Here is a 25826-nt window from a genome sequence, read left to right on the forward strand (position 1 = left end):
GAACAGGAGTGTTTCTCATCTGTTTGCACTCTTCTCGTGCAAGATTGTTTGGATGAAGGGTCCTTAGGTGTTTCATCATACTTGCTGTGCCGCACGAGTATTTTTTGTTAGGATCCCCTCGTAACAGAACTCTTTGACAAATCTTGCGAATGAAGAAGGTGGCATTGGTCTTTGTTTGCCACTTGGAAAAAATTAAAAATTTCTTCACCACTGATGAAAAACGTTGTGGGCGTGGTGCCTTCTGCAAAAAAAATTCCTCAGATTCGGTAAATATTTTAAAGCGGCAACATTTACAGTTTTTGTAAGTTAAACTTATAAAATTTTGTTAGCTGTATACATTTTATATATCTGTGATTTGTTTCTTGTGGTATTTTGTTAAGAATGCCATGTTGTTGTTTTTTTAACAATCTTTTTGATTTTCCAGGTCTGTCGTCGACATCCGTGGTTCCCACAGGAGTGTTCTGCTTTGTTGTTTTGTATTATTGTTGTTACTTTTTGTTTATTAGTTTATTGTTCGTATTTATGTTAATAAAAATATAAAGTTTGAAAATAGTTTATCATTTATATATTTATTAATATAAAAAATAAAGTTTGAAAAAAAAAATGTTTTTGGTTGTTCTCTTAACTGCTGTGTGACTCTTTCTTGTTCTTATTACTGTTATTTGATGGAGTCCACCATGGTGTTAAATTTTGGGGCACTTATCACTGGAATACTAGTGATATCTGTAGTTTGCACCAACTTCTGAATAGTGTGTTAGATTTATCTCAACTTTACTTCCGTTAAAGTGCTTATAATGAAATGGAGAGTAGCCGTTCCCATGCAAAAAGACATGAGGTGCACCTTTGCGATTTATTCTAAATACTAAAATCCTGTATTGTATTGCACTGAGGTATTGGCTGCACCTACAGTGTACACACGAAATCTATTAAGAAATCTCATTGTATTTATATTGATTGGGAATAGTGCGTCAGGTGCTGGATCTTGACGAGATACACTGCTCAGTTCGTATATTGTTCTGCATACGAAAAAAATCACATCACAACTTTCACACTAATTGCAATGCGAAACAAATTCCGGCGATAAGACACGTTAGCACCAGGGATTTTACACCTGCTTTCTGCTGGTGTTAAGCAGAACAACTACCTGCACCATGAAAGGGAACACAGCCAAGAGCCACACCAGAACACCCACAGGTGCCATAAAGTCAATGAGCATGTTACAGGGATAACCATGAGGGCCAGAAGACTCATCTCAACAACTCCAGGACCGCCAATGCCCCCCAAACCCATATCTTAGTAAGTGTGTCCCTGTGGTCATTGTCTTAGCATGATAGGCACGAGCCCTGCAACATCACAGTGTGCTGTCACCTCAGCGTTGGCAGTGAGCCTGGATGTGTAGCTACGTACGCATCCTCTTGCATGCACAACTGGCGTGTGCTGGTCTGGGGTTCACAGGTCAGTGGAGGGGTATGCCTATCCGGCAAGGGGAACGCGGTGTCACAGACATGTCCGTGTACAGGAAGTGCGGTAAGTGTGTCTCTGTGTTCTGGTGTGGCCTGTTACAAGAGCCGCAGCAGTCGATGTTGTAAAGTGGCATGTACCACCTCCAAACGGCACTGTGATGTTGTTGTTGGAATCTAGTAGGACATGCGTAAATAGGCATTACAATGGCGTGCCGTATGAGTGCACGAGATACAACAGCTCACTGTACAAATGTGTGGGGGCTCATGGGAGGGAGGAGCAGCCGTTTGGCAACATAACACACAGTGAACTCGACCATGTGCCACATGCTGGGCATCTCGTCCATGATGACCACGGTCGCAGACATCCCACAACACCAACGACTGGCCTTTGTACACATCCTGTATGAATGCAGCGTGGTTTTCACTTCTATGCTCGTTCAGTGGTGCGATGTTGGCGGGTTGTGTGACTTGTGCTCCTTGTTGGTGTGTTTCATTTTGGCCATTGTTTGTCTATACTTGTGCTGTACTTAATTGTGCATGTGTGCCATTCTGCCCATCTCCCCTCATCCCCCCACTCCCTGCTTCTTCCTCTTCCTGGTGCTGTTGTGTCTATAATTTTGTTGCTGCACACATAAATACATGTAAAGTATAAATTAGAATAGTTCCTTGATTCTTTTAGGTTTCAAAACTTCTCTATTGGTTTCTTTTTAATTTTTCATATGAACCGTTTTTTTAATATTCAACAACACATAGAAGTCAGAAGTGCAACGTATTCTATCAACACACTTTCTAGAACATTCTACAACACGTGCAGGTTAAAAGTTCATCAATTTTTTAAAACTTTACTATATTTTTTTGTGACATTTAATTGAACATTTAATGACACGTGCAGGTTAAAATTTGACGATTGTTTTAAGTTCGAACAGTGCCTTCTAAATGCAAGTAGCAGGTGTGGTTGAGCTGAGCAAATTTTATCCTATGATATGTACTCCACGTTGAAACTGCTTTTTCTGAACCAATCACAAAGATGCTTTTCCACAAAACTAATGTGCACCCTACTTTTAAAAAAGAATGTTTTTCATGATATCTTCAGAGATAAGTTATAGATAGGAATTAGCATTTAAAAAACCTTTGAAATTCACTGAAAAAACCATAGGTTTCATGCACGTTATAGTTAGGAATTGGCATTTAAAAAACCTTTGAAATTCACTGAAAAAACCAAAGGTTTCAGGGGCGTTCAAGTTAGGAATTGGCATTTAAAAAACCTTAGAAATTCACTGAAAAAAACATAGGTTTCAGGGGTGTTATAGTTAGCTGGACATTTCCCTCGTACAAAACCATTGAAATTCCCCTGTTATAGTTAGTTCAGCTAACTATAACTCGCGCCCCCGCAATGCACTGCTGATGATGTCACATATTACATCACTCATGAGATGGTCAGTGACATCACTGATGACATCACTGATGACATCTCAAATGACATCACTGATGACATCACTGATGACATCATCCAGTGACTGTGTGTTTCTGTAAATTTTAAATATGTTTTATATATTTATAGTGAAAGGCCTGTGGAAGAATGAGTGGCTGTACAAGTGTGTGAATGGATGATTTTCTAGGTGCGTAACTGACTCTATAAGTGAGTCATTAAATGTATCTTACTGCAGACTAGTGACTAAACTGTGTGAATGTCTGTATGTTTCTGTCTTTTGGTGTATAAGTGGCTGCATGGTTTTGTGAATAGCTATATGAGTGTCTATATGGGTTATCGATTGGTTGTCTGAGTATCTGTATGGGTGCCTGAGTGTTTGTGTGGGTAGGCTGTGTGTGACTCTGTGCATAGATGTGTGAGTGGGTGATTCTATGGGTGCATGGTTTTAAGAGTGCATCTGTGATGAACTGTATGGTTGAGTGAGTGTATGTATGAGTGTGTTAGGGATTGAATGTATATCTCAGTGGTACATTTGTGACTAACTATATATGTGAAAGGCAGTATATATGCGTGTAAGAGTATATAAGTGGGTATATGTGAGAGTGTGTGATTGTGAGAGTGGCTGTATGGATGAGTGTGTGCTTGTATCAATGATTGTATAAGAGCATAGGTGAGTAAATGGGAGTGTGATTAGTTATTTTCATGACTGACTAGGTGTGACAGTACCTCTATGGATGATTGGTGGTGTGTGAGTGTCTATGTAGGTGTATAAATGTTTATGATAGTCTTGTACGGAGTGACTGTAAGTATGAGTGACTGTACATGTGAATGAGTGGAGGTGTATGTAGACCTAAGAGTTAATAAGTGGGTATGTAGTTATTTATTCATTCATTCAAAGGCTTTATTTCGATAAATCAAATCATAAAAGCATCACATTAATACAAAAAGACATTTATACAAAAACAAATTTAAATTAACCATTAGTTTTAGACATTTTTTTCAAAACATTTTTAGAAAAAAAAAAAATAATGTAGTTATTGGTATTGGAGTATCTATGGTTTTGAGAATGGACGTCTGAAATTTTGAGTTCGTGTATCAACCGTTAAATTAGGGTGTGAGAAGATGCAGTAATTTATCACATGGATGATGACATCAGTGATGTCATCAGTGATGTCATTTGAGATGTCATCAGTGACGTCATCAGTGATGTCACTGACCATGTCATGAGTGATGTAATATGTGACGTCATCAGAAGTGCATTGCGGGGGCGCGAGTTATAGTTAGCTGAACTAGGGGAATTTCAATGGTTTTGTACGAGGGAAATGTCCAGCTAACTATAACTCCCCTGAAACCTATGGTTTTTTCAGTGAATATATATATATATATATATATATATATATATATATATATATATATATATATATATATATTCACTGAAAAAACCATGGGTTTCACACACGTTATAGTTAGGAATTAGCATTTAAAAAACCTTGCAAATTCACTGAAAAAACCATGGGTTTCACACACGTTATAGTTAGGAATTAGCATTTAAAAAACCTTGCAAATTCAATGAAAAAACCAAAGGTTTCACACATGTTATAGTTAGCTGGACATTTCACTCGTAAAAAACCAATGAAATTCCCCCGTTATAGTTAGTTCAGCTAACTATAACTCGCGCGCCCGCAATGCACTACTGATGACGTCACATATTACATCACTCATGACATGGTCACTGACATCACTCATGACATCACTGATGACATCTCAAATGACATCACTGATGACATCACTGATGACATCATCCAGTGAATGTGTGTATTTCTGAAAATTAAATATGTTTAATATATGTATATCTCAAGGTCAATGAAAGAAAAAAAGGGTATATAAGTGTCTAAATGGATGCTTTGTTTTTGAAAAATGTATTGTGTATCTGACTGATTAAGTGTATCATACTGAATACATGGCTTACTGAGTAATGTTTAAATATGAAAATATCTGTATCAGTCTCTCACTTTGTGTATAAGTGGCTGCATGGGTTGGTGAGTAGCTTCTTGGGTGTCTATATAGGTTATTAGTTGTTTTTTTGAGCATCAGTCTGAGTGTCTGTATGGTTCGGTGGGGGGTATTACGTAGTGCATAGGTGCATGAATGAGTGATTCACTCTTTGTATGTGTTGAAGACAGCATGTGTGCAGGACTGTATGGGTGGATGAGTGTGTGTATGGGTGTGTTAGTGAGTGAATGACTGTCTCAATAGTGTCTTTATGAGTAACTACATATCTATTAAACTAGTATATGTGACTATTGGTGTATATAAGTGAGTATATGTGAGAGTGAGAGATTGAAAGAGTTCCTGTATGAATAAGTATGTGTTTCTATAAGTGATTGTTTATAAGACTAAGTATGTGTAATTTTCCGTAGAAGTAAGTGTGGTGGTGTGTGTATAACTGTATAAGCTAATAAATGTATGTTTGTTTCTTTATTAGCATGAGTGAGTATGTGTGAGTAACTCTATGGATGAGTGGCATTGTGTAACAGGATGTATAGGTGTATGAGTACATATGATGAGTGAGTGCATGTATGAGTGACTGTATAGGACTGTTGGTGAATGAGTGGATGTGTATGTGGTTCTTAGAATTACTTAAGAGGTTCTTGTAACTGGTATTGGTATGTCCATTGTTTTAAAAATTTTTGTCTCTATTTTTGAATGTGTGTATCAAAGGATATATTAGGGGAAGAGGAGGTCTGCCACTCTATCACAAGGAAGATGTCATCAGTGATGTCATCAGTGATGTCATTTGAGATGTCATCAGTGATGTAATGAGTGATGTCAGTGACCATGTCATGAGTGATGTAATATGTGACGTCATCAGTAGTGCATTGCGGGCGCGCGAGTTATAGTTAGCTGAACTAACTATAACTGGGGAATTTCATTGGTTTTTTACGAGTGAAATGTCCAGCTAACTATAACATGTGTGAAACCTTTGGTTTTTTCATTGAATTTGCAAGGTTTTTTAAATGCTAATTCCTAACTATAACGTGTGTGAAACCCATGGTTTTTTCAGTGAATTTGCAAGGTTTTTTAAATGCTAATTCCTAACTATAACGTGTGTGAAACCCATGGTTTTTTCTGTGAATTTGCAAGGTTTTTTAAATGCTAATTCTTTTTTTTTTTTTCAATTTTTTTAACATATTTTTATTTTAATTTTCTATCCTTTTTTAAAGACTATGGTTAAATTTTAAAAATTCTACAATATATTTTTTTTTACCATTTTTTTAAACTAAACAGGTAAGATTTATTAGTATAACATAGTGTTTTTTTTCCCCTTTTTTTTTTTTTATTTTTTTTTTAACGTGCGCGTACGGTAAGCGCACGTTTTGCTTTCATTACGTTAGATTTCTACGCTGTTTGCGTTCGTTTACACAATTTGCGTAGAGGTACGTCACGCGCGCGCAGCGCGTAACGCCTACGCTGCACGCGCATGTTACGCGGAAGTGAAGGGGCGTGCCTGTTTTGCGCATGCTCGCGTGCACGTGTCTTTTTTACGCGCATGCGTACTTTTACCGTAAGCGCTCCGTAAGCGTAACGTACGCGCACGGTGGGTCATGTGATCATGAAACACAACTTTTGATTGGTTGAAACTACTTTCAGTTCTAGAACTCTCCTACACCACACCCATTCCCCTCATTTCTGCTTGTGATCCCTTAGGAGAAGGAGCTGAGTTGTCTTTGTGATACGATGGCAGAACAGCAGAACTCTTCTGAGAGTGAGGCTAGCAGCACTACCTTGAGGCAGAGAAGGAGGAAACAAAAGAGCTCTTTCATATGGGAGTATTTTTCTTTTCCAGAGGACAAGAAAAAGGTAAATGCACCCTTAGTGACTTGTAAGCTTTGTGGCCGTGTACTTTCAAGAGGGAATCCCAACAAGAAGTATTCCTTCGGGAATCACACCATGTTGAGACACCTTCAAGATGTACACGGTAGGACACATGCTCGACATACTGAAGGTAACCCTTCAGTAAGTCAACCAAGCACATCCACAGCAGCTCAGCCTGGTCCATCATCTGCAGGGCCGAGTCCATCTTCGGTAGGTCAGCTGAGCCCTTCATCTGTGGGGGGAGCATATCCTTTTTCTCGTCCTCTGGAAACCAACCATCGGTTTGCGAGGGTTTTAATTTGGTGCGCCACTTGTCATGATCTAATTTGTCATAGGGAGACCAGTGTTGCCCTAGTGAACAATTTAATAGATCAGCACATTTGTCGTACCGACTAATATTCCCATTCTTTCTTTCCTCTGTCCCTGCATGAACACAACGGCTCTTTTAAGAGCCAACCTTACCTTTTAATTTTTTTTATATATTTTTTAAAACTTTTTTTTATTTTTTTTTTACCGTGACACTAAAAATCAATTATCACATTACAAGGTCCTTGAGAGACTACAATGATAAACTGAAAATGTGATTGTGGAGAAGTGGAAAAAAGGGACCATGAAATTTTTGACTTACCATACCCACTCAAAAAATTATTTATTAATTAAAATTTAATTTTAATTGCTTTAAAAATGGTTCAAGTTTTTGAAAATTTTCTATCTCAATCTGAAAAAAAAGAAAAAAGTATTAATATTTAATAAAACATTTTATAATACAGTACACACATTTACATATTTTCCCCAAAAATGTTTTGCCTTTTTTTTGCTGTTTTCAGAATATATTGCATTTCACTTTAAATTGTGAAAGCAATTGCATTCATCATTTAACAGCGGGCAAAAAAAAAATAACAATCTCAAAGATTGTTTTAAAAAAGCCCAGAATCTCTTTTAACTTAAACATAACATTATAGAAATGCATAATATTCTTAAAAAATATCATCTAATATCAATACTTATTTCTTTAAAATACCGTCTGACATTTTTATTTCAGAAGTATAATCCCAAAAATATTATATCTCAAATAACTCCACAATACATGTGGTTCCATTTCCTTTAGGCCAAATAGTAATTTTAAAATTCTTTTTTGATTAAATTTCCAATGTTAATCCAATAAAATTCCAAAGTTTAAATTGTACAGATCTCACCGATTCTCTGTAACATTTTGGTTTCCGAAAGATTAATTAATAATTAAATAAGTCCACAATACAATTGTTTACCTTTCCTCATGGCCAAATAGTAATTTTAAAAATCTTTTTTGAATAAATTTCCAATGGCAATCCAATAACATTCAAAATTTAAATTGTGCAGATGTTACCGATTTTGTCTAAATTTTTGGTTTTCCAAAGTTTCATTAAAAATTTAAAAAGTTCACATTGCAATTGGTTACCTTTCCATTAGGCCAAATGATAATTTGTAAAATCATTTTTTTTGAAAATTCCAATGGTAATCCAATAAAATGGTAAAATTGTTTTGTACAGATCTTGCCAAGTCTCTCTAAAATTTTGGTTTCAGGAAGATTAGATAGGAATTTGCTAAATCAAAAGGCAAACGTTGCTTGAAAATCAATTTTGAATCATTACACAGTGTCCAGCCTTTTTCACATTTAAGATAAACTGTGTAATGTCCAGAAGTAACAGTAGGTCCTTCATGGAAAATTATTGCAACTGTTACAAAAGTTTTTCCTGAAATTGATAATTGCTGTCCTGTAAACTTCTTTATTAAAGTATCTAATTTTGACCCATCAGCTTTACATCGTTGCATCATTAAAATTACATATTGTCCGTATTCCTTTAAAATTAACGTTGAAAACATTTCAGATTTACACACACTGCATTCCATGCTATGATTAGCATCTTTAACTAATTTAGCAAAAGTGACTGTTTTACTTTCTGGCAATGTTAAATAAATAAACCTTTCAGAATCAACATTAGAGCCACATATATTATAACAGTTTTCACAACTATGTTCCCATTTATAAGAGAGACCAAACAAATTTTCAATGGGAACCCCTTCTTCTTCCAGTACCTGAAGAAAAAACATCAAGAATTCCTGTGCGTCTTGCTGTACATTTTGAGAAAACTGTGTTCGTCCTGAACATACATCTAAAAGTTTTCTAATTTCAGTAGCACTTTCTATTTGAGTTTTATCATTACTCAGCTTTTGAAAAAGCAGACTCAACTCAGAACAGAATCTTTTTCCCTGATTTACTATTATCTGCTCTTGCACACTTTCCAGATAAAATGCAACATTGAGCACTACATTAGCGTAGCAGTTGACACCAGAGCTATTTTCAAAATGACATCCTACAACCTCTTCTTCATTTTCCTTTTTCTTTTTGCTTGCAATTACATCACTTCTCTTTTTTTTCCTCCTCTCTACATCTTCATTACAGATATTCTCATTTCTCCTTTTAGGAGAAACTACACGTTTCTCCAACACAGGATACTGACCTAAATGAGGAGCATAGGTTCTTCTTAATCTATTATACTCCTTTACACAATTTGTATCAGCACTAACTTTTGAGTCATCAAAGTCTATCATGAATAAACCAGATAATGTTTTCACTCGTGACAAAGCTACATAAGCCATACCTTCTTTGAACACAGTTGAACCAATGTTCACAAAAGCACAATCTACAGTCAATCCTTGAGACTTGTGAATAGTTACAGCATATGCTAGAGAAAACGGAAACTGCTTCCTACGTACATATAAGTCTTTCACAAGCATGAAACGAACTGAACAACGACAAATATCTTTAACTTCTTCTATCTGATCAAATTTTATTTTTAAACATTCAATTCCATCTTTTTTCTGATAATTAATAAAACCCACAACTCTTCCCATAGCTCCATTAACTAAACCTTTTTCAACATCCAAATTTCTCCTTAAAAATACTCTACAGTTCATGCAAACATATACATTTTTTTCTAATCCAGCTGTTTTGGAAATGTTCTTCTCTAGTGAATCCAATTTATTTTTCAGTGTGCCTGTTAATGTGATAGTAATTCTTCCATCCTCAATTTTGTCCACTGCTTCCAATTTCCTGATATCTTCCTTTTCCAATTTTAAAAGCTCCTCATTGAATATTGAGCATTCACGTAGAGTTGGCATTAAGCAGATGACACTTTTCTTTTCTGCAATGTTCTTGTATATCTTCTCTGCAACTATTTCTTCCTTTGGAAATAAATTATGTAGCAGCCGACTCTGTAATGCTTTTTTGCCAACTTCTGTGAGTAGTCCAATCCTGATATCTTTCAGAATACTTCCATATTCTTCATCGTTTGCTTGCCTCATATTAGTAGTAAGTTCCTTGTACTCAAAGAAGGACCAAATATTTGCATTACCGATGCTTCCCAATGACTTCTTTGTGTCTTCATGTGTCACAGTATTAAACACTGGTTGTCCTTTAACTGGAGTAAGCTGTAGAAGATCCCCAAAAACTATGACATGTTTTCCACCAAATAACATGTCATAGTCTGTCCTTAGAATTTGCTGCATTCTTAAATGCACAAAGGCAAGCATTAAGTTTGATACCATGCTCACCTCATCAATAATGAGAACTTGCATCTTCTTCAATACTCTTGAAACTTCCAAGCATGCTTCTCCAGTTAGCTTGTTGTATTGTATTTTGTTCTCATGCTCCACTGGTAACATTAGCAAACTATGTAAGGTAATTCCTTTTATGTTATATGCTGCTAACCCAGTTGGAGCAGTAACCACACAAGACAAAATAGAATCCGTTTTTTGCTGTAGGTAGCTTCTGATGACTTTTATTAGGAAACTTTTTCCAGTTCCAGCTTGTCCGCTTACATACATCCTGATTGGATGAAATGATGTGCATGAGCACTCTTTTTTTTCATGTAGAAATCCGTGATCAATTTTGTTTCTGATCCCTTCATAAATTTGTTGCTGCTCTTCGTTTAGTTGTCTTTCCAAATTTTGTAAGTCTATAAATTCTTCTTGAGCTTGATTCATAGCCGTTTCCACTTCATTCATGGCTATTGATGCTTCATTTTCAACGATTGGTTGTCCTAGGGGATCTTGACTGAGTGTTCCTGAACTTTGGCTGTCCTGAGAACTGTCTCTAGCTACTTCTGCTGAAATTGTAGTTTCCTGTTCAATTTCTTCATTTAACATTTGCAGATAAGTTGTGAATGTATTGCATTGTATGCTGTCTTTGCAAGCATTAAATGAATCTTCATAGCTTTGAAATTCTCCCAGTAGTTCATCCTCTGAACGCCATGGTTTAAACAGCTGTAAAAGAGCCAAGTAGTAAAATTCCTTTTTGTCAGTAGTGTCGCAACTCAGCTTCCGGTGATTTATCAAACTTCCTTTTGTTTGCTTCACCAAACATCCTTCCTCACCAATGACTTTATATTTTCCATTTTTGATGTCTTCTGCGGCTTTCCGTGAATAAATGTAGTTCTGCAGCACTTCATAGAGACACATGTTCTCCAGATGTTGACTTCTCTTGGGATAATATGTGTCCAACATGTTTGTTTTCAAAATATCTGTACTTTCTGGGTCATTCTCGGCCAAATATTCAATTTCTCCAACAGATTTCAGTACCCGATTTCTCATTGCTGCAAGGCCTAAACTTGCCCAAATTATTCTTCTTGATTTCGAGTAGAGACTTGCAGATGATAACCTATCTGAACATTCGTAGGATCCAATTTCTCGATGCGATAACATCTTTAAACTGAAACTGTACAGCTTCTTACTGACAGTCTTCTCGTGGGAAATCTCTTCCCACATTTCTTTCAATTCAGTTTTTTCAGATTTAGTAATGTAAGACGTTACATATCGAGCAACAGCAATGGAATTGTCAGCTACATACTGTATATCCATGTTAGCATTCCACATGGATAAAATGACTGGGTTGTAGTCATTTATATTTTTTGATTCTTCTTTTCTTTTTAGGTTGTAGGTATTCTTAGGTGATTTTCTTGTGATAGTATGTCTCACAGATGACATAAAACTGTTTACTCTTCCATTTGAAAGAACAGGTCTAGGAAATCCAAATCGACATTTAGTGTAGTATTTATCTTTGCTCTTGTATTTCCGTCGACAGTATTTTCCACACCGATGACTTTGGAAACGTAAAACTTGCTCCTTTAACTTTTTCTCTTCTGTGCTTTTTGGTATAGCACATGTTGCATATTCTTCAATGTAAGATAACACTGCTTCATCAGTATCTGTTCCAAACTTTGGGGCATCCTTGATCCACAACAGCATATGAATATGAGGAGCACCTCTTGCCTGGTACTCTTTTCTCCAAAAGAAATCCACTACTTCTCCTAGAGGTGGATTTTTTTTATTGCAGATGAAGGACATCATAGCCTCAAATCTAATTGAAATATATGCAAACATTAACCGGATTTAATGAGCACAGTTCTCCTGCTGTCTTGTATTCGATGTTTTTAATGTTTGAATTTGCCTCTCGTAGAAAATCCAGTAAATCATCCCAAGCGTACTCAGCACAGCTTAGGGTAAGGAACCAAGTTGGTGTTCCTAAATTTCGTAACATGCATTTTAATTCACCATGGCGTCGGTACCAATATTCATTTGTCCCACGCTGACAAGCCATCAGATTGATCAGTTGTGTTTCCAAATGATCATCTCGGTGCTGCACTTTCTCCATAAAATCCTTAGCAGACACATTTTGTAAATGTACTCCACTTTTTAAAATGTGATTTACTGCATAAGATAGTGCAGACAAGTCGTTTTCAAATAAAAGATGGAACAAATAAGGAATACTTTGTCGAAATCTGTGATCTTAAGCATATAGTCTTGTAGTCCGATACTCAGAAGCTGGAATCTGTTCTGGACGTTCATCGTATCGTCCTCCTTTTCCTTTAGGAAACAGCTGGGGAAAACATCGAGCTTCCAAGCTCTCCTCCCATACACTCACGGGAGTTCCTTTTGCTTTCTTCATCTGAAACAGATCAATATTGTCTCCCATAACTTCTTTTGAATGAAGAGGATGTATGCTAAAATGTTCATAAATTTCTTCTTCCTTTGACTTGTCCACTTTTTCAATTTGTCCAGTTGGTGTTTCTGTGTCTTCTTGTAAATCTTCTTCTTCTTCTTCTATATAAATTGATTCATACCATTTGTTATTCCTTTTCAAATACAAATTTGCTCTTTGTACTTTCCGTACATCTTCCAGCTCCTGCCAAATCTTCTTATTCTTTGTAGGTACACCATTAACCAGAATAACTAATGGTTCAGTTTCCAAAGTATCCGCATCAATAGTTTCCATATTTTTTTTCAAATCCAAGGGCAAATACACCACTCTACCTTTTAAACCTCTCAGTAAATCTGAAGGAGGTAATTTACCAGTTTTGGGCTCCATACGTACTATGGTCTGGAACGGATGAACACATTAAATAAGTATAGACTCATATGTATTTAATTCAGAAAGTTCAGCAGGAATAGCATCCAATTCTAAATTATTATGTACAGCTCTGGTCGGCATTCTATTTTCCTCTAACTTGTTGTAACAGTATTTACAAATACGCTGATCTTCACCCAATTCAAAACAATTTTCTAGAAATATATATGTGGCAAAATCTTTCACTTATAATTATCTTCATTTTCACTCTTTCTGTGGAGATCAACATTCCTAGTTTGTTTTCTATAATGAGTTCTGCGGCAACAAATACAAGTAATATTTGGTCTTTCATTAGAGATTTTTTCAAATTTTGTTAAGTGATCATTAAATGTCTTACTTACAGAGGGTTCTACATTCTCTTCCACTTCTTCCTCATTTACTGTGTCCTTTTCTGCACTGTTTTGTTCAGGACCAAAGTAACAAAACTGAATTTCATCAACAACCTTCTCTACATCTGATACCGATCCACGGAACAGAGCCCTATTCAATTAATCTAACTTTATTGCTGGACTTTTAGCAAAATACAACCGTCTCACAAACTTTCTCATTTCAGTATGATGAACAGCCAGCATCCTAAAATGATGGAAAACACTATTACACACTTTTCTAGATAGACAAGACAGAGAATGACCCTGCAAACCAGTATTCTCTCTCACTCTGCATGGATCTAGACTTTGAAGCACCTTAATCTTCTGTTTTACACTTTTTTTACTATATTCTCTTAGAAACTCACGAAATGTATCAATAGATTCCTGACGCACAGTGCAAATACTACTACAATTCCAAGTGTACACTGGGGCTTTAGGACGTCTCCCCATAGCCTCATCCGCCATCACTTGTACCTCATCTCTTGGAACCATTATCTCCTTCTCCATTATGCAACCATTTTTCACTTCATAAGCACGACCTCTGGTGTCAACTGCATGCAGCAAACTATTACTTTGAAAATAACTCTCTTCATTAAAAAAAGGTTCACTACTTGAACTATGCATCCATTTTCCTAAAAACACTTTACAAAAGTTTGTTCTGTTCACTACTCTTTTCCTTTTGCTTTGTGATTTCAGTACATTAACCATTTTATCTAATGTACGCATCCTATTCAAAATTAAAATGAATAGTTTCCTTTTTAATTCTAATGCCTTTGCTGCAATGGCTTCAATTTCTTTTTTTCTCTTGTAATATTTTGCCTTTTGCTTATATTTCTTCACATCCTTTATCAAATTGGACATAACTCTTCTCTGAAACATTTTTCTACGTATCTCTTTAAACGCTGTTTTTCTGTTCAAGTTAATCTTTATTGTTGCAGAAGGTATATTTGCATTAACTAAATTCTCAATTTTTTCCTGTTTTTTTCTATTGAAAACATTCTTTCCAGTACAGACATTTTGTACATTTTTCCTTTTTTTGAAAATGTTCTTTAAAAAATCTTTTGTCTGCTTACCAGAAGATTTGTTCTTTTTCCCAACATGAGCATCTCCAACTAACTTAGGTCCTCCAGTTGTCTTCAAATATAGGTTTTTTTTGTGGTCTTTCTTTAGTCTGGATTTTGTAGGCATCTTAAATTTTGTTCACTGCTCTTCAGCAATACCTGAAAAAAACTAAAAAAAAATTCCTTTATTTTATTTAAATATATTACTACATTTTTTATGATCTTTTCAAATCTTAAAATACTATGTACCCCTTTCCTACAAGTGAAAATCACAATAACACCATCACAAATTAAATATCTAAAAACAATTCCTGTGTGCACACAGAGTCATGGTTTGAAATTAGGCAGAAAACGAAATTTCTTTGCCAATTGCAAAGCATACTTTCTACTACTTTTTTGGCAAGTGATAAGTACTTTTACAGTCTGACACATTTTGAATCCACTTTTCAGATTCTGAAAACAGCACATGTCCAAACAGCTTTTTCAGACCAGCAACATGTGTAACCTGGGTGACTGACTACACTCCAGCAAGGGCAACCAGCCTTAGTGATGCTGAATGAATTTGCATTACTGATTAAAACCTCAAACCCCACTCGGTTGTGAATACTGTGCATGTTTCCACAGGATAAACAGCTGGTGTGTGCTAAGAGTTTGCTTCTGCACAAACAAATAGGTCCCCCTTTCCATCTAATGCAAATGTAAAATCACCAGAGCAATATGCAATAAATCTCTGCCTGTAATTCCTCTTTGTACACAGAGTCATGTTTACATATTAGTCAGAATTCGCAATTTCTTTGCCAATTTGAAAGCACACTTACTACTCTTTTTTCTGGCAAGTGATAAACACTTTTACAGTCTGACACATTATGAATCCACTTTTTAGATTCTTAAAAAAGCACATGTCCAAACAACATTTTCAGACCAGCAACATGTGTAACCTGGGTGACTGACTACACTCCAGCAAGGGCAACCAGCCTTAGTGATGCTGAATGTATTTGCATTACTGACTGCAACCTCAAACCCCACTCGGTTGTGAATACTGTGCTTGATTCCACAGGATAAGCAGCTGGTTGTGTGCTAAGAGTCTGCTTCTGCATAAAAAATAACACCCCCTTTCCATCTAATGCAAATGTAAAATCACCAGAGCAATACCAAACAGCTTTCTCTGACCAGCAACATGTGTAACCTGGGTGACTGACTACACTCCAGCAAGGGCAACCAGCGTTAGTGATGCTGAATATATTTGCATTACTAAGTGCAACCTCAAACCCCACTCGGATGTGAATACTGTGCATGATTCCACAGGATAAGCAGCTGGGTGTGTGCTAAGAGTCTGCTTCTGCATAAAAAAATAGCTCCCCCTTTCCATCTATTGCAAATGTAAAATCACCAGAGCAATACCAAACACCTTTCTGAGACCAGCAACATGTGTAACCTGGGTGACTGACTACACTCCAGCAAGGGCAACCAGCCTTACTGATGCTGAATGTATTTGCATTACTGACTGAAACCTCAAACCCCACTCGGTTGTCATTACTATTCATGATTCCACAGGATAAGCAGCTGGCTGTGTGCTAAGAGTCTGCTTCTGCACAAAAAAATGGCTCCCCCTTTACATCTAATGCAAATGTAAATTCACCAAAGCAATACGCAATAAATCTCTGCCTGTAATTCCTATTTGCACACAGAGTCATGTTTTCATATTAATCACAAAACGAAATTTCTTTGCCAATTTGAAAGCACACTTACTACTCTTTTTTTTGGCAAGTGATAAGTACTTTTACAGACTGACACATTTTGAATCCACTTTTCAGATTCTTAAAAAAGCACATGTCCAAACTGCTTTTTCAGACCAGCACCATGTGTAACCTGGGTGACTGACTACACTCCAGCAAGGGCAACCAGCCTTAGTGATGCTGAATGTATTTGCATTACTGACTGAAACCTCAAACCCCACTCGGTTGTGAATACTGTGCATGATTCCACAGGATAAGCAGCTGGGTGTGTGCTAAGAGTCTGCTTCTGCTCAAAAAAATGGCTCCCCCTTTACATCTAATGCAAATGTAAATTCACCAAAGCAATACGCAATAAATCTATGCCTGTAATTCCTCTTTGCACACAGAGTCATGGTTAGATATTAGGCAGAAAACGAAATTTCTTTGCCAATTTGAAAGCACACTTACTACTCTTTTTTTTGGCAAGTGATAAGTACTTTTACAGACTGACACATTTTGAATCCACTTTTCAGATTCTGATAAAAGCACATGTCCAAACTGCTTTTTCAGACCAGCACCATGTGTAACCTGGGTGACTGACTACACTCCAGCAAGGGCAACCAGCCTTAGTGATGCTGAATGTATTTGCATTACTGACTGAAACCTCAAACCCCACTCGGTTGTGAATACTGTGCATGATTCCACAGGATAAGCAGCTGGGTGTGTGCTAAGAGTCTGCTTCTGCACAAAAAAATGGCTCCCCCTTTCCATCTAATGCAAATGTAAAATCACCAGAGCAATACGCAATAAATCTCTGCCTGTAATTCCTATTTACACACAGAGTCATGTTTTCACATTAGTCACAAAACGAAATTTCTTTGCCAATTTGAAAGCACACTTACTACTCTTTTTTTTGGCAAGTGATAAACACTTTTACAGACTGACACATTATGAATCCACTTTTCAGATTCTGATAAAAGCACATGTCCAAACTGCTTTTTCAGACCAGCACCATGTGTAACCTGGGTGACTGACTACACTCCAGCAAGGGCAACCAGCCTTAGTGATGCTGAATGTATTTGCATTACTGACTGAAACCTCAAACCCCACTCGGTTGTGAATACTGTGCATGATTCCACAGGATAAGCAGCTGGGTGTGTGCTAAGAGTCTGCTTCTGCACAAAAAAATGGCTCCCCCTTTCCATCTAATGCAAATGTAAAATCACCAGAGCAATACGCAATAAATCTCTGCCTGTAATTCCTATTTACACACAGAGTCATGTTTTCACATTAGTCACAAAACGAAATTTTTTTGCCAATTTGAAAGCACACTTACTACTCTTTTTTTTGGCAAGTGATAAACACTTTTACAGACTGACACATTATGAATCCACTTTTCAGATTCTGATAAAAGCACATGTCCAAACTGCTTTTTCAGACCAGCACCATGTGTAACCTGGGTGACTGACTACACTCCAGCAAGGGCAACCAGCCTTAGTGATGCTGAATGTATTTGCATTACTGACTGAAACCTCAAACCCCACTCGGTTGTGAATACTATGCATGATTCCACAGGATAAGCAGCTGGCTGTGTACTAAGTCTGCTTCTGCATAAAAAAATACCTCCCCCTTTCCATCTAATACAAATGTAAAATCACCAGAGCAATACGCAATAAATCTCTGCCTGTAATTCCTATTTACACACAGAGTCATGTTTTCACAATAGTCACAAAACGAAATTTCTTTGCCAATTTGAAAGCACACTTACTACTCTTTTTTTTGGCAAGTGATAAGTACTTTTACAGACTGACACATTATGAATCCACTTTTCAGATTCTGATAAAAGCACATGTCCAAACTGCTTTTTAAGACCAGCACCATGTGTAACCTGGGTGACTGACTACACTCCAGCAAGGGCAACCAGCCTTAGTGATGCTGAATGTATTTGCATTACTGACTGAAACCTCAAACCCCACTCGGTTGTGAATACTATGCATGATTCCACAGGATAAGCAGCTGGCTGTGTGCTAAGATTCTGCTTCTGCATACAAAAAAATGGCTCCCCCTTTCCATCTAATGCAAATGTAAAATCACCAGAGCAATACGCAATAAATCTCTGCCTGTAATTCCTATTTGCACACAGAGTCATGTTTTCATATTAGTCACAAATCGAAATTTCTTTGCCAATTTGAAAGCACACTTACTACTCTTTTTTTTGGCAAGTGATAAACACTTTTACAGACTGACACATTTTGAATCCACTTTTCAGATTCTGAAAACAGCACATGTCCAAACTGCTTTTTGAAACCAGCACCATGTGTAACCTGGATGACTGACTACACTCCAGCAAGGGCAACCAGCCTTAGTGATGCTGAATGTATTTGCATTACTAACTGAAACCTCAAACCCCACTCGGTTGTGAATACTATCCATGATTCCACAGGATAACCAGCTGGCTGTGTGCTAAGAGTCTGCTTCTGCATAAAAAAATACCTCCCCCTTTCCATCTAATGCAAATGTAAAATCACCAGAGCAATACCAAACAGCTTTCTGAGACCAGCAACATGTGTAACCTGGGTGACTCACTACACTCCAGCAAGGGCAACCAGCCTCACTGATGCTGAATGTATTTGCATTACTGAGTGCAACCTCAAACCCTTAAAGTATTCTTTATTTTTACCAGTACACCGTAATTTTTCGTGAAAACATAGTCCATATTATTTTACATGTTCCTCACATTTAAATTTCTCCCAAAACAGAAAATAATAAACACAACTTCAACAAAAGGAATTCCAATTCTATTATTCATTTCTTAATTTACCATATACATCCCCTCTCAAACTCTAAACTCACCTTTAAAATTAGTTAATTGTAAAAGAAATGTGGCACTCAAACAGCAGATTATCAGAGCCAGGATCTCTGTTCTGTATACCTCTCTCCTCTCAGCAGAACCAGATAATGGCAAACTTTCCCTCTCTTTTTCCACACATATACATGTTAATTTCAAATCTCAGTGCTTCCCCCTTTTTTTCAAATGTAATCACACATTTCTATTGGTTGAAAACCAACCCTTTTCCAAAAGTACCCTTCCCCCAACTTGACTTCTGCCTGCTACCATAGCAACAGCTCATGGAACACTGCTGTGTGGAGTTAGGTCAGAAGTTCGCCACACAATGTTTCATTTCCAAAGAGCAGGAGTGCTTGACTTTTCAAACCTAACAGCAAATCCATAGTACTGTTCTTTGGTAACACATTTTTCTGTACCAATACAAAACATGCTTCTATAAATTTACACATACAGCCTAGTTTTTATTCTAGAATGGTATGAAACAGCCAATCAGTTCTTTTTTTTATAAAAAAAATATGTATGCCTCCATTTACAAACTGTCTTTCATTTCTTTTTACCATTCTGCTGAATTACACCTCCTGAGTGCATCCAGTTCTCCTTTGAAGATGTTCACAGTGTGGATTGTAGGGCACAGCTATGTTTTCTGGAGTGAAAAGTATGCAGAGAAAACAGATATGGTGAGAGACCTTGCTTTGCCAAATGTAGACATTAAATGGATTGGTCAGAGAGGGTTAAAGTGGCACCAATTGATGCCATTGGTGAAATCCTTCATGCAAATCCAACACCCTGACCTCATAATAGTGCACTGTGGTGGCAATGACCTAGGCACTTTGACTGGGGTAGGTATGGAAATGCTTATGAAGGAGACCTTTGCACAACTGTTTTCACTTTTCCCTAAAACTGCCTTTGTGTTTTCTAACATATGCCAAAGGCAAAAATGGAACTGGTCCAATCATTTTTGTCCACAGATTGACAAAGCAAGAAAGCACGTCAACAAATCTGTTTCTGCTTTCCTCCGTGACTATGGTATGGGTTCCATTTACCACAACAACTTGCGTTACGACATGCAAGACATTTATAGAGGAGATGGTGTACACTTCACTGATGAAGGGAACAGAGTCTTCCTCTTGAACCTTAGACTCTGCATCGGTACTTACTTGTAGGTACCAATAAAAAATCACTTCATAAACACAACGGCTCTTTTTAGAGCCCCCTAATATCTAAACACTTAAATCTGCATTTCATTTCATTTTTTTTTTTTTTTTTACCGTACGCGTACGGTGAGCTCACCGTACGCGTACCCCGCGATTTTTTTTTAAACCAATAAATGTTTTCTTTGTACTTTTCTGTCCTTCTTTGACCCCCTTATAAATGTTAGGGGGTCTGTAACTCTCTTCCTTGCCCCCTTTTCAAGTTATCACCCTTTTTTTTCTGAGTAAAATACACAAAATGGCGGCCGCCGCTTCCTGGTTTCGACCGATTCGAATGTTTACTAAGATCTATCAGCCAATCAGAATCGCGCTCGCGCACGTCACCGTACGCGTACGGTAAGCGCACCGTGAGCGCACCGTAAGCTGGCTCAGATATATATATTGATTTAAAGGCTATTTTCTCAGAATCTACTGAACAGATTTACACCAAACCTACAAAAGGCACTTCCTTGACCTGAGGACTACCTCTCTGCCAAATTTCATTTAACTCTGTTCAGCCGTTCGGGCTGTAGCTGTGTCTAAAGGTCCTATGGAAAAATGCATGGGAAAAACGCGTTTTGGGACCCCCCTTTTATCTCAGCCCCCGCTTGACGAATCCCCCCGAGACTTTTAGGGTAGGAGCGGAGCATAGCGCCCCACCTATTTTGAAAATTTCGCGATGATTCGTCGACCGGCGCCAAAGTTATTCCAAATAGAATGTTGCGGATTTCCTATGGAAACAGGGTCCTAACTATAACTACCTACTGGCGACCGCCAGTAGGTAATATATATATATATATATATATATATGTATATATATTCACTGAAAAAACCATAGGTTTCATGCACGTTATAGTTAGGAATTGGCATTTAAAAAACCTTAGAAATCCACTAAAAAAAACATAGGTTTCAGGGCGTTATAGTTAGCTGGACATTTCCCTCGTACAAAACCCTAGAAATTCCCCCGTTATAGTTAGTTCAGCTAACTATAACTCGCACCCCCGCAATGCACTGCTGATGACATCACATATTACATCACTCATGACATGGTCAGTGACATCACTGATGACATCACTGATGACATCTCAAATGACATCACTGATGACATCACTGATGACGTCATCCATGTGATAAATTAGTGCATCTTCTCACACCCTAATATAACATTTGATCCACCAACTCAAAATTTCAGACAGCCATTTTGAAAACCCTAGATACTCCAATACCAATAACTACATACCCACTCATTGCCTCTTAGGTCTACATACACCTCCACTCACTGACCTGTACAGTCACTCATACTTACAGTCACTCAGTACAGGACTATCATATGCATTTATACACCTATATAGACACTCACACACCACCAATCATCCATTGAGGTACTGACACACCTAGTCAGTCATGCAAATAATTAATCACAGTCCATTTTACTCACCTATACAGTTATACACACACAACTTCAGTTACTCATAAAAATACTACCACATTCTTACGCTCTTATACAATTAATGACACAAGCACACACTCATACAGACACTCACTCTCACAATCACACACTCTCACATATAGCCAGTTATATACTCTTACACACATATATACTGCCTTTCACATATGTAGTTACTGTCACATGTACCACTGAGATATACATTCAATCACTAACACAACCATACACACACTCACCCACCCATGCAGTCCATCACAGATGCACTCTTAAAACCAGGCACCCATAGAATCACCCACTCACACATCTATGCACAGAGTCATACACACCCTACCCACAAAAACACTCAGGCACCCATACAGATACTCAGACAACCAATCAATAACCCATATAGACACTCATATAGCTATTCACAAAACCATGCAGCCACTTATACACCAACAGATAGACAGATACAGACATTCACACAGTTTAGTCACTAGTCTGCAGTAAGATACGTTTAATGACTCACTTATAGAGTCAGTCACGCACCTACTAAATCATCCATTCACACACTTATACACCCACTCATTCTTCCATAGGCCTTTCCCTATATATATTAAACATATTTAAACTTTACAGAAACACAGACTCACTGGATGATGTCATCAGTGATGTCATTTGAGATGTCATCAGTAATGCTATCAGTGATGTCACTGACCATGTCATGAGTGATGTAATATGTGACGTCATCAGCATTGCATTGCGTGGGCACGAGTTATAGTTAGCTGAACTAACTATAACGGGGGAATTTCTAGGGTTTTGTACGAGGGAAATGTCCAGCTAACTATAACACCCCTGAAACATATGTTTTTTTAGTGAATATATATATATATATATATATATATATATATATATATATATATATATATATATATATATATATATATATATATTCAGGCTACAGGATGCGAAGCACTCACGGGACAGTTTTCAAGTTGATTTAATGATGCAAATGCATTTCGGCATATCAGCCTTCCTCAGTGCATATCAACTGACACTTTCACATAATGTCTGTTTAAATACATTAAAGAATAATTTCATTGGAGGGATGTATATTCACAGCAAGTAACGAAGGACTACGATAGTTCAAGGTCCAAATGCCTTTTCCTTAGCTGCCATGTCTGTGTGTGCTGGTTTGAATGAAAAACAGATCGTTTTTAACTCTGAATGAGTCTTGGTCTTTCATAGACGATTTTGAAAGCAAATGCAGTTACACTCACATGGTGCATGATTCAGCCCTTCGAAGTTAGTCCGGTTGCGATGTCCCCATATTCAAATTGTAGGATTGAAGTAATCCATACGGAAACCTGCAGGATGCCAAACCTTTCTTTTTCTGGCAGGCGAGGGACTCAACAACATCATGGCATGCAATATGGGGACATCGCAAAACCATTCATTCAAACCAGCACACACAGACATGGCAGCTCAGGATAAGGCATTTGGACCTTGAACTATCGTAGTCCTTCGTTACTTGCTGTGAATATACATCCCTCCAATGAAATTATTCTTTAATGTATTTAAACAGACATTATGTGAAAGTGTCAGTTGATATGCACTGAGGAAGGCTGATATGCCGAAATGCATTTGCATCATTAAATCAACTTGAAAACTGTCCCGTGAGTGCTTCGCATCCTGTAGCCTGAATTTATTATCGTGACCTCACCCCCACGAACAGCGGTTAAAAGCACCCGCCCGAGTGCAGCAGCAAGGGTGAGACTTTGAGCCTGAATATATATATATATATATATATCCAACAGCAGAAGCGCCACAGCCCGGTTTCTGGTTAAGGTAGCTTTATTTCAATAGGTGCAGGCAATCACATGTAGAGGCACCTAACGCGTTTCGGCCTATCGCCTTTCTCGAAGTAACAGCCTCCAAAGTGCAGTGTCCCAGGTGTAAAAGCTCACGAAGTCATGTGCCCTGATACTGCCACACTACAAATCCCATAATGCTCCATGGTAGCAGCGCAAATGTCTATACACTCGCAATGATGTTATTGTGCTGCTTACTCGGTCTTGATATTTCCAGGTAAGTGCGGCAACTTAGGGAAAGACTGGTGCACTTGTTGTTGCCCCTCAATGTCCATAATCACCGGGTACAGAACCTGCCAAGTAGAGGCATCAGCCTCACTCGGCGCCCTTTCTCACCTCCACCACATAGATCGCCGGTAATCCTCAGGCTTGTAGCGGGGCGAGCGGGTCATGCCCCCCTCATTATACATCCTCTCCAAAAAATGCTGCCGTCGTGGGCCGCCGACCCTGCAGGGCAGCCGTGACTAAACAGGAGACAGCGATTCCTGTAAATTCAATCCAACAGCAGAAGCGCCACAGCCCGGTTTCTGGTTACGGTAGCTTTATTTCAATAGGTGCAGGCAATCACATGTAGAGGCACCTGGCGCATTTCGGCCTATCGCCTTTCTCGAAGGTACAGCCTCCAAAGTGCAGTGTCCCAGGTGTAAAAGCTCATGAAGTCATGTGCCCTGATACTGCCGCACTACAAATCCCATAATGCTCCATGGTAGCAGCGCAAATGTCTATACATATATATATAACATTCACTGAAAAAACCATAGGTTTCACACACGTTATAGTTAGGAATTAGCATTTAAAAAACCTTGCAAATTCACTTAAAAAACCATAGGTTTCACACAGGTTATAGTTAGGTGGATATTTCTCTCGTAAAAAACCAATGAAATTCCCCGTTATAGTTAGTTCAGATAACTATAACTCGTGCGCCCGTAATCCACTGCTGATGACGTCACATATTACATCACTCATGACATGGTCAGTGACATCACTCATGACATCACTGATGACATCATCCTTGTGTGCGCGAGTTATAGTTTTATCTGAACTAACTATAACGGGGGAATTTCATTAGTTTTTTATGAGAGAAATATCCACCTAACTATAACCTGTGTGAAACCTATGGTTTTTTAAGTGAATTTGCAAGGTTTTTTAAATGCTAATTCCTAACTATAACGTGTGTGAAACCTATGCTTTTTTCAGTGAATTTGTACGTTTTTTTAAATGCTAAGTTATGTATGTATTATTATTTTTTTTATATATTTATTTTACAATAAACTACGTATAAATTTTTTTTTAAAAAAAAATATATATATTTTTTTTGGTTTTTCACCGTGCGCGCTCGGTGTGCGCAGCCCTGCGATTTAAAAAAAAAAAATTTAAATGTTTTTTTCTGCCTTTGGGGTCCTTCAGGGACCCCCTGCCAAAGGCTACGGGGTCAGGAACTCTCAACCCTGCCCCCTTTTCACATTCGCCACCTTCCTTTTTCACTCTCGCACTGAAAACAAACAAAATGGCGGCCGACACTTCCTGATTTTGACCGATTAGAACGTTGACTAACATGTAACCACCAATCAGAATTACGCTCGCGCACATTAGGGTGCTCGCACGGTGCGCGCACGGTGCTCGCACGGTGCGCGCACGGTGCGCGGCTATAGATATGTATGTGCTTTTAACTACAATTTTCTCAGGAACTACTGAACAGATTGACTCCATATATGCAAAAGGCACATCCCTGAGCTGAGTACTACCACTCTGCCAAATTTCAAGTAATTCTGTTCAGCCGTTCAGGCTGTACCTTGGACTAAAGGTCCCTATGGAAAATTGCATGGGGAAAACGCGTTTTGGGACCCCCCTTTTTTCTCAGCCCCTGCTTGACAAATCCCCCTGAGACTTTCAGGGTAGGAGCGGAGCGGAGCGCCCCACCTATTTTGGAAATTTCGCGAGGATTCGTCAACCGGTGACAAAGTTATTCCAAATAGAATGTTGCTGGTTTCCTATGGAAACACGGTCCTAACTATAACTATCTACTGGTGACCACCAGTGAGTGCATCCCAACGGAGCGGCAAACTCTTTTTGTAAATTTTTGTGGCCGAGCCCAGGCCACGGGAAGCACCATCGCAAGACCCGAGCGGGT

This window comes from Triturus cristatus, chromosome 6, assembly GCF_964204655.1.
Source record: "Triturus cristatus chromosome 6, aTriCri1.1, whole genome shotgun sequence".
Taxonomy (NCBI): domain Eukaryota; kingdom Metazoa; phylum Chordata; class Amphibia; order Caudata; family Salamandridae; genus Triturus; species Triturus cristatus.